We start from the raw sequence: 11,374 nt of genomic DNA, 5'->3' as shown, positions 1-11,374 counted from the left end.
AGACGTTCCCGAAGTGAATCTCTCTCCTCAGGTTCTCCTGGGGGTTTGTGTGACAATGATTCTATCCCATCCTGATGCACATTTGGGGTTTTGAGCTGGTGGAGGGGCATGGCATGTCCTTGATTTCATCTCGTTCAAATAGCCCTAATAACATGAGAGCATTAGGGCAGAGAAATGACAAATGGGAGTTCTCTTTTCTTACTCTAGAGCTGTGTTGTAAGCACTCGGGTTCAGGAATTTGTGTACAATCACTGGATTGTGCCACAGAGTCATGCTGCCCTCACTTCTGGACTTAGATGACAAAAATGTTTCTCCTTTAACAAATTTTTAATTGCTCTCAGATGCTATTTTTTTTTTTGGTTTAACATGTTCTGTTGTTTGTCCAGTGGTGGACATGTGTGCAATGGCATATTGATAACCTCACCCTAAGCAAGTTCAACAGAACTCTGCACCACCCTACCTATCCATCCTCCGTCAAGCTTCAAGTGCCGATTGTTCTGCCAGTGCTCCCAGCCTGGTGCACCTGTTTGTCAGCTTATTGCACAACCATCTTTGTCTTCTTCCACATGGTTCCCTAGGCACGGTATGAGCTCCCTAAACTTGTCCAGGCAGCCCCCATGCTGTCCAGAGTGACCCACTTCTGCCATGCTGCCTACAGTGAGTCACATTGTCTTGTATTTAAATAGCCTGCTATTGTCCCCCTTCCTCTGTCTGTTTGGCTGTCTCTTCTTGGGGTGTGAGCTCCTTGAGTGGCGACTGTCCTCCTAGAATTGGGAAGCATGGGACCCAGGGGTGCTACGACAGACTTCTCCCATTACTAATAGTGTCCGTTGTATGCTGTAGTAGGGACTAGTATTTTTTCTTTCTCTGTTTATATGCATAGTGTGAGTGTATAATGTAGATATACACCATATGGGAACAGCCTTCAGACAACCTTATACATTGCAGTTATTATAACAACACAGCCTGTGAATGATTTATATGTGAGTGTGTGTGTGTGTGTGTGATCCATAAAGCCACCACCCTATCTTCCAAGCAACCCCTCATACCTCACTGCAACCAGGACGCATCTGGTAAGCAGCCAGCTGATGATGGCTGGGCATGTAATGAATTGTGATTGCTGCTCCCACCTGGCAAAGAATGGAGCACGTCCTATTACTTTTGTTATCCTGTCTCTCCCCCTGCCAGTCCAGCCAAATTCATGTCTGTTAGACTGGAGACTCTTCGGGGTGGGGATTGTCACTTACTGTATGTGCTTAGCACAATGGGGCCCTGACCTGGCTTGCAGCTGGGCGCAGCTGGGATGTAAGACCTGCTTTCTACAGTAAACTCCATCTATCAGAATAAGTGCGTCATCTGTATTGTCTGCAGCTGGAAGTAACTCTGCTCCTCCTTTCCCAGCCTTTGATAACTACCCTGTCTGAGTGGTTAAGCACTGGATGGTTTAGCACTTTGATAACTACCTGAACTGTCAGGGTGGTTAAGAGCAGGTTAGACAAACACCTGTCAGGGATGGTCTAGATAATACGTAGTCCTGCCATGAGTGCCGGGGATAGGACCAGACAACCTCTCCAGGTCCCTTCCAGTCCTACACTTCTATGATTCTATGATACCCATCCCAGTCTGTACCCTTCAAATCAGACTCATACATCCTTTTACTAACACCATAAGAAATATAATTTCAAGGTGCTTTTGACTTAGTCTCTGCTCTGCCCGAGTCAGTCTGTTCTCCCCTCCCCCCGCCTCGACCCTGTCACGCTCACCCCAATACCCCTTATACGTGGGACATAAAATTCAGTTCTTTTGAGGCTCTGGATAATAGTAGATTGACTGAAACCAATGCAGACTTACACAGGGCCAGAGGACCAATCAGAGCTGTTGGGGGGCGGAGCCTGGTCTCTTGCAGATAATTACTAAGTGCATTTCCAGCACAGTGGGTCTGGGCTGCTGAAAGATCTGGTCGCAGAGCGGGGAAAGCTGTAATCGTAACTCCAGAGTGCTTCTATCTCAGCAGCATCACTGGAACAGCTCTGTTATCCTCTAGCGCCAGCCCAGCCAGCAATAGAAAGGTACTGCCCGCATCCCTCCTTGTTTTGCTTGTTGTTTGAATCTGTCTAGCTTGTCGTTAGAAAAGTTTATGGGGAAATCAGAGCTGTTTAATAGCAGAATGTTTGTTTGTGTGAAGGGAGGAAGATGGTTTCATAAACTTCTCAGGCTCAGGAACCAGGTTTGTTTATATTGCTGTTATTTCAGGGTCCTTGTGTGTACCTGTGCCACGGTATCTATTGCATGGAGAGCTGCAAGGTGTGTGTGTGTGTGTGTGTGTGTGTGTGTGTATAAATGGGGGAAGGATTCTTGAACCAGCCATTGGACTACTGAGGATTCTGTGCCAGGTGTGTGTAGGTAGTACATACGCCATCATACCTGCAGGAGTGGGTAGCAGGGGACCAGAATACATTATCAGTATTACCCACCCCTCTTCTCCCTGTCAGCCTTTAAAATACTTCCCCCGGTATTGTTAATAAGCATCACATTTTGTTGGTTAATCGGGGGCTGAAGGCTTCAAAGGCCTCAGAGTCAGACCAGCCTACCAGCTGCAGAGACTTTCACCAGATTGACTCCTCTAGGTTGACCCAAACACCACGGGAAGTTACGTTCCGAGGGCCATGAGTCTTGAAAGCCAATGCTGGTACCTGTAGGAAAATAACTTAGTTCTCCCCATTGCAGTCAAGTCTGGAAAACTTTCCAACCTGGCGCTGGTTCGATAAAGTGAAGGCACATTTCTAGAAATCCTGTCGTTCCTGTAAAGATTGGAGCTGCCTTTCCATGGGGCAGTTCTGACCAAACTCATCACAGCAGCTCAGGTTGCAAAGACCAGTGTTGTGAAAGCAACTCCAGGTCTTTACAGGTTGTCATGCTAGTGGAAGTGAGCGGAATTAATGGCTCATTGGGGCTGACCGCATGCATTTCACCGTATTAATCTGTATGTGAGAGTATGAAACAAAAGCCAAATCCTTGGATAGTACAAGCTGGTTCAGGTTGAGCAAAACATTTGATTCTGATGAGACATTGGAATTGTTGGTGATCTGTCTCCACTGAATGAAAATACCCGACCTGATCCATGGCCAGTCATCCCGAGTGTAAATGTGTCCTCAACCTTACCCACAGGCCGGTGCCCTCCCTCCTCCGATGCTGGAGTGACATAGCGCATGGGCTCAGGTAGGAGCGTGTTTTGTAAAGCTGCGCTGTGGCAGTTAAAAATCTGCAGTTTGCCCTTTCTGTGTGTGACTATGCAGCTGACTCTCCCATGAACACGTGTTATCTGTCTGCAAAACAAAACAGCCAGCCCTGAAATACAATTCCAGACACAAACAGGGCTTTAAAGCACATAATGAGCTCACAGGCCCCCTGTGTCCCCACTTGATGGGCACTAAATGAGTTTCTAGACAAGGGACAGTGGGGTAAAAGATTTATGCCAAGCAGAAGGATTCCTGCTTTAAGGCTCTTTGTTTTCATGCAGCAGATCAACAGCATCCTAGGGCTTCTGCTCCCAGCTCCCCTGTGCTGGCTCGTGGACTAGAAATGCTTGTGATTTGATACAGAATTTTCGAAGAGCTGTTTTGAAAAAGGTTCGCAGACAATGACTCATTCTCTATAGCAAGGGGATGGGGGAAGGGGAAGAGAGGAGCCTCTGAAAGTGAAAAATGGATCTCTCCCTCGTTTTATTGGAAATAGTAAAAACAATAAATCATTGTTAAAAATAGTAAATAGCAGGGCAGGGTCAGAGAAAGCGGAGCTGGAAAGCTATCCCCTGCAGCAGTCCCTGTAGTGCATGTACTAGGTCTGTGTTCGGTGTCCCAGGTCGCAGGGCTTCCACCACTTCCCTTGGGAGACATCCCTGAAGTCTGAACTTTCTCACCATCAGGGAGCTGGTCCTGGTAATCAGACTTGTATTTCCCTCCTCTTAGTCTCATGTGATCAGTCCTACTCGCCTTTCAATCCCTCCTGCTCAGACATTTGCACCTCACCTCTGCACACACCTTCCTCCAACTCAGCAGTCACTTGTCTTAGCTATAGGCATATTTATGTCTAATATTTCCTCAACTCAAACCGTCCCACCCCTTGGTCATTTCTGGCCTTCCCTGGACTCCGGATTAACAAAGTGGCCGGATACGACACAGTGTGGCGGGTACAGTCTCACCAGTGTACTGAACACAGCGTGCTCCCCTCCTAGCACATGGGGCAGACAGCTAGTCCTGATAACATCTCCTGATCCTGTTTATTTGTAACTGGTTTTTCTCTGTTGATTAACCCACCTGAAAAGAGAGCTGTGCTGTCTATAAACAGGAGTGTTATTAATACTTCCTGGGATCAGGTGTAGTTTGCTGCTTCCAGCTAATAATGGAATTGGCCCAGCCAAATGGACCCTGCCGACGTAGCATCCTACCACCACCACCACCAGTGTTCTCTCAGGATGGTTTTACAGCCCTGTGTTATGCTAAACTGCTTCCATCCTGCCTGCTGGCCCCAGAGATTCACCCGGAAAGATTAATGGCCCCTCATTCCTCTGTACCCTCTACCAATCTCTCTGTGAACCCGCTGTGAAGTTGTCATCCCTGCCTGCAGGACTCTGGCTGATTTAAACTACCACCTCCCTCCTCCCCCAACCAAAGTGCAATGGTCAAATGTAGATGATCATCATAGACATAATTTTTTTAAAGGTTCGTCCTTGTGTAACAAGCAAACTGGAGCCTTTTGTAGTGCATTAATTTCTATTTAGGTTTTGTTTCCATTATTAAATACTTTCAGGGTCAGGAGGACTCCAGGAAGGCAGGGTATTTAATTTAAACTGGCCAGGAGTTCTTTTGAGGGTATAGAGGACAGTGTGTATGGTCCAGGGGTTAGGGAATTAGGACTCCTGGGTTCTATTTTTGTCTGTGGTCACCATGTCCCAGACTGTCACACTTGGGTGTCCAACGTTTGGTACCAAAACTCTGATAGTTAAACTCTGTGATGGGGTGTGCACCCCACAGAGCCCTGGCAGGATTAATGAGGTCCCGAGTGGCCAAATGGGCACCTCGAGTCACCTGAGAGGAAGGCCAGGGTTAACTGAGTGTGAAGCCCGGCTGGGGGAGGGCTGGGCCAGCACTATAAAGCCAAGTTCCCTGAAGAGAGATGGTCGCAGAGGGAGCAGACAGCAGGAGGGGGCACCTGGTGTTGTGAGAGCCACTTTCCCAAACCTAGACACAAGGAGGTGCCCTGGTGGTGAGTGGAAACCCCATTGCAGGCTCTAAATAAAAATGAGGCCTGAGATCCAGCGGTGTCATGAGTGCTCAGCACCTGTGAAAATCAGCCCAGTTACTGTGAGCCTAATTAAGGATTTAGAGGCCTGACTAGAACTAGCCAAGTTTGAAGACTTTGGTCCTAACTTGCAATGCCTCAATTTCCCCCTCTGTGTAATGGGTACAGTTCTACACAGGGTGCTACCTAACGGGGGGAAGGGGATGGAGTCTTAATTAATATTTGCAAAGTGTGAAGACCCCCCCTTGCTGACAGGTGCAGTGGCTGGGCACATTGATTAATAGGCATGTAGATTACTGACAGGAAGGGCCGCAGCATAACGAACAGAAGGCTGAAGTTTTCTCACCTGGGTTAAAGAATCTTTTTCTCCGATCTGAATATTTATTTTATTCCTTTTTATCCTTTATCATCCACTAAGGGAAGTTGAAGAGGACCCGGTCGCATGCCAGGACTTTTGGGCACAGCGTGGGTGCAACTCAGGAGATGCTTTGGCTCCATGTAACTTAGTATCTTTGTCCCCTTCATTTAAGTTTTCTCTAGGGCTTTTCAGGGCATCTCCTTGGTGCTCCAGCGAGCTCAGTGGGATTCAGATGGATTTTGGAGGCTACAAACCAGATTCTCCCTATTCAAAGGGCTGCATGCTGCTGTAACGGAGGGATGCAGCTAGTTTGTGGCGAGAAAGGACTTTAGGAGGCCTTGAACCAGTATTTCCAGACATCGTGCAGTAACAAAATGCACCAGCCACGCAGGTCACATGTCAGAGAAACGACCCTGAGATCAGGAGAGCACTCGACATGTTCTCACCCTCGATTGCACAAAGTGATTTTGTCTACAATTATTCTCAACATGGAGACAGCTCCAGTGACCAAGGGCAGCTGTGCCAGGTAGTGCTCCTGAAATGTACCTCTGGGAGCTGAACACACCTGGAAACATCCTGCACCAGTCTAGCACTGGTTGAGTACTAGGGATTCTGGTATAAAATGGGAGCAAGCACTTGTTCCCAAAGACCTACTGGGCCTGCCAATCCTTACCCTGCTTAGATGTCTTTCTATAATGGGTTTCTGCATTATGGTCACAAACCAGGAGAGCACTTGAGCAGGTGCTTAACTTTAAGCATATATATAAGCAAACTGAAGTCAAGGGGAATTAAGCACATGCTTAAAGTGAAGCACATGCTTAAATGCTTTCCTGAATCAAGGCCTAACACTGGGATTTCAATAAGAGGGAAGTGAGTTTCATGAGGTTAGAACGTGTGATTGTACCAAAGCATTGAGCATTGCCTGGCTGCACAAGTGGTGGTGATGGGACATCTTCAGAGCGTGCGACTGGGTACCACACTGTTGTTACTTTTCTGAGCTGTAACACAAGCTCAGACTACATCCACGTGGAAGGGGACTTGTTGCTTCCAGTCCGTGCCACTTGGGAGGAGCAAGTTTGTTTCAGCATCTTTAAGACCGGAGTAGAGCTGGTTTTCCAAGGGTGATGTTCAACCCAGGAGTCTGACTCCATAATCAATGTGTTCCCTGCACACGGTCACTCAGGTGATGTCGGCACTCTGCCTCCCAGATTGTGCTGGTGAACATGAATACTGCAAGGGCCCTCAGAGGGGAGGGGAGCAGAAACGGCATCGTGCTAGGTGGGAACCTGCCTCTGGATGCACAATGGGCAGTAATGACAAACAGTCACAGGAGTCACTCCTCCAGCTCAGGGTGGGTCCCCGTTGTCGGTGGGTCAGAGCTGCCCTGAAAGGCTCTGCCTTTTTGGCAGTGCTTGTCTAGCTTGTCAGGCCAGTCACCCTCAATTCAGTGAGGCTTAGCCTGGTCCCTCCTCTCCCAGGCAGAGCTTCCCTGGGTGGGTGGTCGAGCCCTGGCCAATGGGGTTAGCCCCAAATGGGCCTTGCTTAATTAACTTGGCCACTGAAGCTGCTCTCTCCTCACTCGTACGTGGCTGCTGGTCCGGGAGAGCCAGTCTCTGATCAAAGTATTTCACCTGCTCAAGGAAAGGCAGGTTAGAAAGAGCAGACATTGCACCTGGTCTGTCCGCATGGGCCATTGAGCTTCCCCACAGTAATTCCTAGAGCAGATCGGTCAGAAAAACAGCCAGTCTTGAGTTTAAAATGTCCAGTGATGGAGAATCCACCACAGCCCTTGGTAAATTGTTCCCACGCTTAATTACTCTCACTGTTAAAAATTTATGCTGAATTTGTCTAGCTTCAGTTTCCAGCCCTTGGATCATGTCACACCGGTCTCTGAAGAGCCCGTTATTGAATATTTGTTCCCCATGTAGGGACTTACAGACTGTGATCACGTCACCCCTCGACCTTCTTTTGGTTAGGCTCTTGCATGTTAGCATGAGATGCCTTCCCCCTTAAGTCACCTTGTAACAGACGCTCATGTAGGAACTTCTGTTTTCGCAGCCTTTGCCATTCATTCTGCTGACAGTGGGATTTCTCTGAGTTGAAGGTGTGCACACTTCTACTTGCCACCAACTCTGCCCTTCTGTGTTATCAAACACGGACGGAAAGCTCTTGTTCAGAGAGGACCAGGGGAGCCATCTCCCTTCTAGGAACCACGCCGTGTACTTACCCATTTATTAATTAGAAGGAAATAAAGTTGCTGGGAATGATCAAATTTTGAGAAAGACCTTGGGCTCTGAAATGCTCCCAGAGGAGCGATGCCTAATCTCTCCCTAATTGTATTGGTGTTTAATTTGTTGCTGTTTTTACTGTAATGTTCGCATTTTTCCAGATAGTTTGTTTTGTTTCATTAACTAGAGATGGTTGGAGAGGAATATTCTTGATATTAACACTTGCCTGTTGTGTAATATTAACATCTTGTAGAAGCTTCATGTGCTGGCAGGAGAAGAAGCAGGCTCAGCTGGTTTGGCTCTTGTGCTTTCCACTTAGAGTGCATGCGAATTCGTACGCATGGTGCGGTGCTCTGGGTACGCGATAGCCAGCGCCAGCGTTTCGCTCTGATCTTTGCAGGGGCACAGGGGTCTGCTCACACGGTGCACTGCAGGATCAGTGCCATAGAAAGTCTGTATTTCCAGCGGTGACTGTGTGACACAGAGGGTCCGGGGAGCTAAGTACAGTCCTGACAACCTGCTATAAAGACCTGGGGACTGAGTGGCACAGAGACAATAGGTGCTGATTGCTACCTTAGTACAGCCACGTTTACCTGAAGCCAGGTCATGTGACTGGAGCCAGGAAACACATCCAGTGTCAAAGCCAGATTCTTTGCTAGGGTTACCATACGTCCGGATTTTCCCGGACATGTCCGGGACATGTCTGGCTTTTTGGGTCTCAAATCCCCGTCCGGGAGGAAATCCCAAAAAGCCGGACATGTCCGGGAAAATAGGGAGGGAGGGATCGGTGGTGCTCGGCCGGGGGCTGGAGCCGCCGGGGCCGGCAGTGCTCGGCTGGAGCCACCGGGGCCGGTGGTGTGGGCCTGGGGCCGGCGGTGCTCGGCCGGGGGCGGCGGTGCACTCGGCTGGGGGCCGGGGCCAGAGCCGCCGGGGCCGGCGGTGCGGAACCGGGGGCGGCGTGCTCGGCTGGGGCCGGAGTTGGCGGTGCGGGGCCCGGGGCCGTCTGTGTTCGGCCAGGGGCCGGGCTGGGGCCGGCCAGGGGTGCTGGGCCGGGGCCGGGCCGGGTGGTGCTCGGCCGGGGGCTGGGCCGGGGCCGGCGGTGCTCGGGGCCGGTGGTGCGGGGCCCGAGCCAAGCCGGGCAGGAGACGCCGGGGCCAGAGCCGCGCCCCCCCGCCCCAGCTTGCCTGCTGCTTCAGGCTTCCCGCGAATCAAATGTTCGCGGGAAGCGGGTGAGGGGGAGGGGCAGGGGGCGAAGCGTCCAGGGGAGGGGGTGGAGTTGGGGCGGGGGAGGGGGTGGGGAAGGGGCGGAGTTGGGCGGGGCCGGGGCCCGTGGAGTGTCCTCGTTTTGGACACTTAAAATATGGTAACCCTACCTTTGCTGGTGTAAAGCGGCCTAGCTCCATTAAAATGCAATCGGTTTCCTACCAGTTCAGGCTCCAGCCATCGACTCCTGGCCAACACTCCTGTATGTCAGAGCTTGACGAGGGGTGTGTGACAGGACCCTGGGGTGCAGCCTGGGACTGTGGGACCGCTGTGTCCTCTTTACTCCCTATTCTGGGTTTTCTCTCACAATGTCTTACCAGTGGCAAGCAGCAAACCCACCAGTTGCTGTTACTACTCAGTACAACCATGTGTGGAGCGCCCAGAGCTACTCATGAATCTCAGAGAAAGGCACCAGCCAAATCCCCCCAGCTCCAGCCTTGTACCCTAAGAATATACCATCTTGCACTGCTCACGACCCTTTCTTGAGCAATGCACGTTTATTAATTGGTTTACAACTGCATCAATGGAAAGTGGATATACGCCAGCCTTTGCAAACCTAGCAGATTTACCAGGTGCTTCAGGCAAACTCACTGGTAAAGATAAACAGTAAAACAAGTTTATAGATTTTAAGTGATTATAAGTGATAGGCAAAAAGTCAGAGTGGTTACCAAAAAATAAAATAAAATATAAGTTTGCAGTCTAAACCATAACCCTTATCACATTAGACAGTATTTACATCAAGTAATGTTCTCACCCCACTGGATCTTACAGTCCTTAATATACAGGAATCTCCCTTAAACCTGGGCCACTCTCCTCTGTTGAAATCACCAGTCTTCTGAGCATCCTTGTTGCTTGCAGCATAGGTGTGGGGAAGAGAAAAGACCAAGCATGGGGCCCCTGTGTTCTGTTTTATACCCTTAGTCGCATGTGCTTGGAGAACACAAAGCCAGGCATGACTGGGGGCCAAGGTTGAGCAATTCGCCAGGTGTGGCCTTGTGCAAGTGAGTTATTGAATTGTAGCTCCCTTGCTGGACAATGGCTGTTGACAGTTGTTTGACACCCGCCTGGGTGCTGGTTAACTCCCTTGTCCTTGTGTCTGAGAATCTAGTATTTGGGAGATTCCCCAACTCACAGCATATTTTAGTGACAACCATACAACATATTCTCAAAACTTCCTATGCATTAATGATATACATATTTATATGCAACAGTGGTTTTCAGCAGATCATAACCTTTCCCCTGATACCTCACATGGCATGCTTTATATGCAGTATCACAATTATATACAGATGAGGAATATGGGGCTTACAGGATGCTCCTCCAAGGTATAGCGTTTCACAGGGGGGTTCAGAAATATCCAAACTTTGCGAGACCTGGGTGCAAATCCCACAATTTACCTTCCAGGTCTGTTGCTCGAAGGCTGGTTCCTAGTGGATACGTATCACTAAGCCTGCCACGCAGCTAAACATTGGGGAACATTTTCAAAAGCACCGAAGTCATTTAGGAGCCTGGCACCGTTGACAATGTTACCCATGTGATGGTTTTATTGCAGCAGGCCCTAGAGGCCCCAGCCCCATTGTGCCAGGCACAGTCTAAGCGCACAGCGTAAAGATAATCCCTGCATTCAAAGGAGCTGACTGTCCTGCTCAAGAGATCCAGAAATGCTGCACATCCAGACTCAAGTGAGTGGGCAGAGCTGAGTGTGGGAAGCCTCTCGCCATTCTGTGCTTGGTCCTATTCAATGTCATTGGTCCTTCATTTGCATGATTAAGTGACACCATTTTTTAACCAATTCCTGATCCATGAGAGGACCTTCCCTCTTATCCTATGATGACTTGCTTTGCTTAAGAGCCTTTGGTGAGGGACCTTGTCAAAGGCTTTCCCAAAGTCCAAGTACACTATATCCACTGGATCACCCTTGTCCATATGCTGGTTGGCTCCCTCAAAAAGATAATGAGACATCACTGGTGCCCCATGTAGGCTGGGGAAATGCCTTGTACTATGAGAATGCTGCTTGATAACCTTGAGCTTTGAGGCATAAGCAAAGGCACATCATCCAATCCACAAAAACAACAAAGAGTCCAGTGACTTTAAAGGGTAACAGATTTATTTGGGCATAAGCTTTCATGGGTAAAAAACCCCACTTCTTAAGATGCATGGAGTGAAAATTACGGATGCAGGCATTATATAATGACACATGAAGAGAAGGGAGTTACCTCACAAG

The 11,374-nt window shown here is 49.1% G+C and overlaps 1 protein-coding gene across 4 annotated transcripts in view; it reads left to right on the top strand.

Moving 5' to 3' along the window:
* Positions 1-1,936: 1,936 nt before the first annotated feature.
* The window catches only part of ZMAT4 (zinc finger matrin-type 4), a 172,857-nt gene continuing 163,419 nt past the window's right edge, over positions 1,937-11,374 (top strand). For all 4 annotated transcript variants that reach the window (XR_004644626.1, XM_034762023.1, XM_034762021.1 and 1 more), the window contains exon 1: positions 1,937-2,069. The gene's annotated coding sequence lies outside the window, so the exon portion shown is untranslated. The remainder of the gene's footprint in view (positions 2,070-11,374) is intronic.

The sequence above is a fragment of the Trachemys scripta genome, chromosome 2, assembly GCF_013100865.1.
Source record: "Trachemys scripta elegans isolate TJP31775 chromosome 2, CAS_Tse_1.0, whole genome shotgun sequence".
Lineage (NCBI taxonomy): Eukaryota > Metazoa > Chordata > Testudines > Emydidae > Trachemys > Trachemys scripta.
This window is presented reverse-complemented; position numbering and strand designations above follow the sequence as displayed.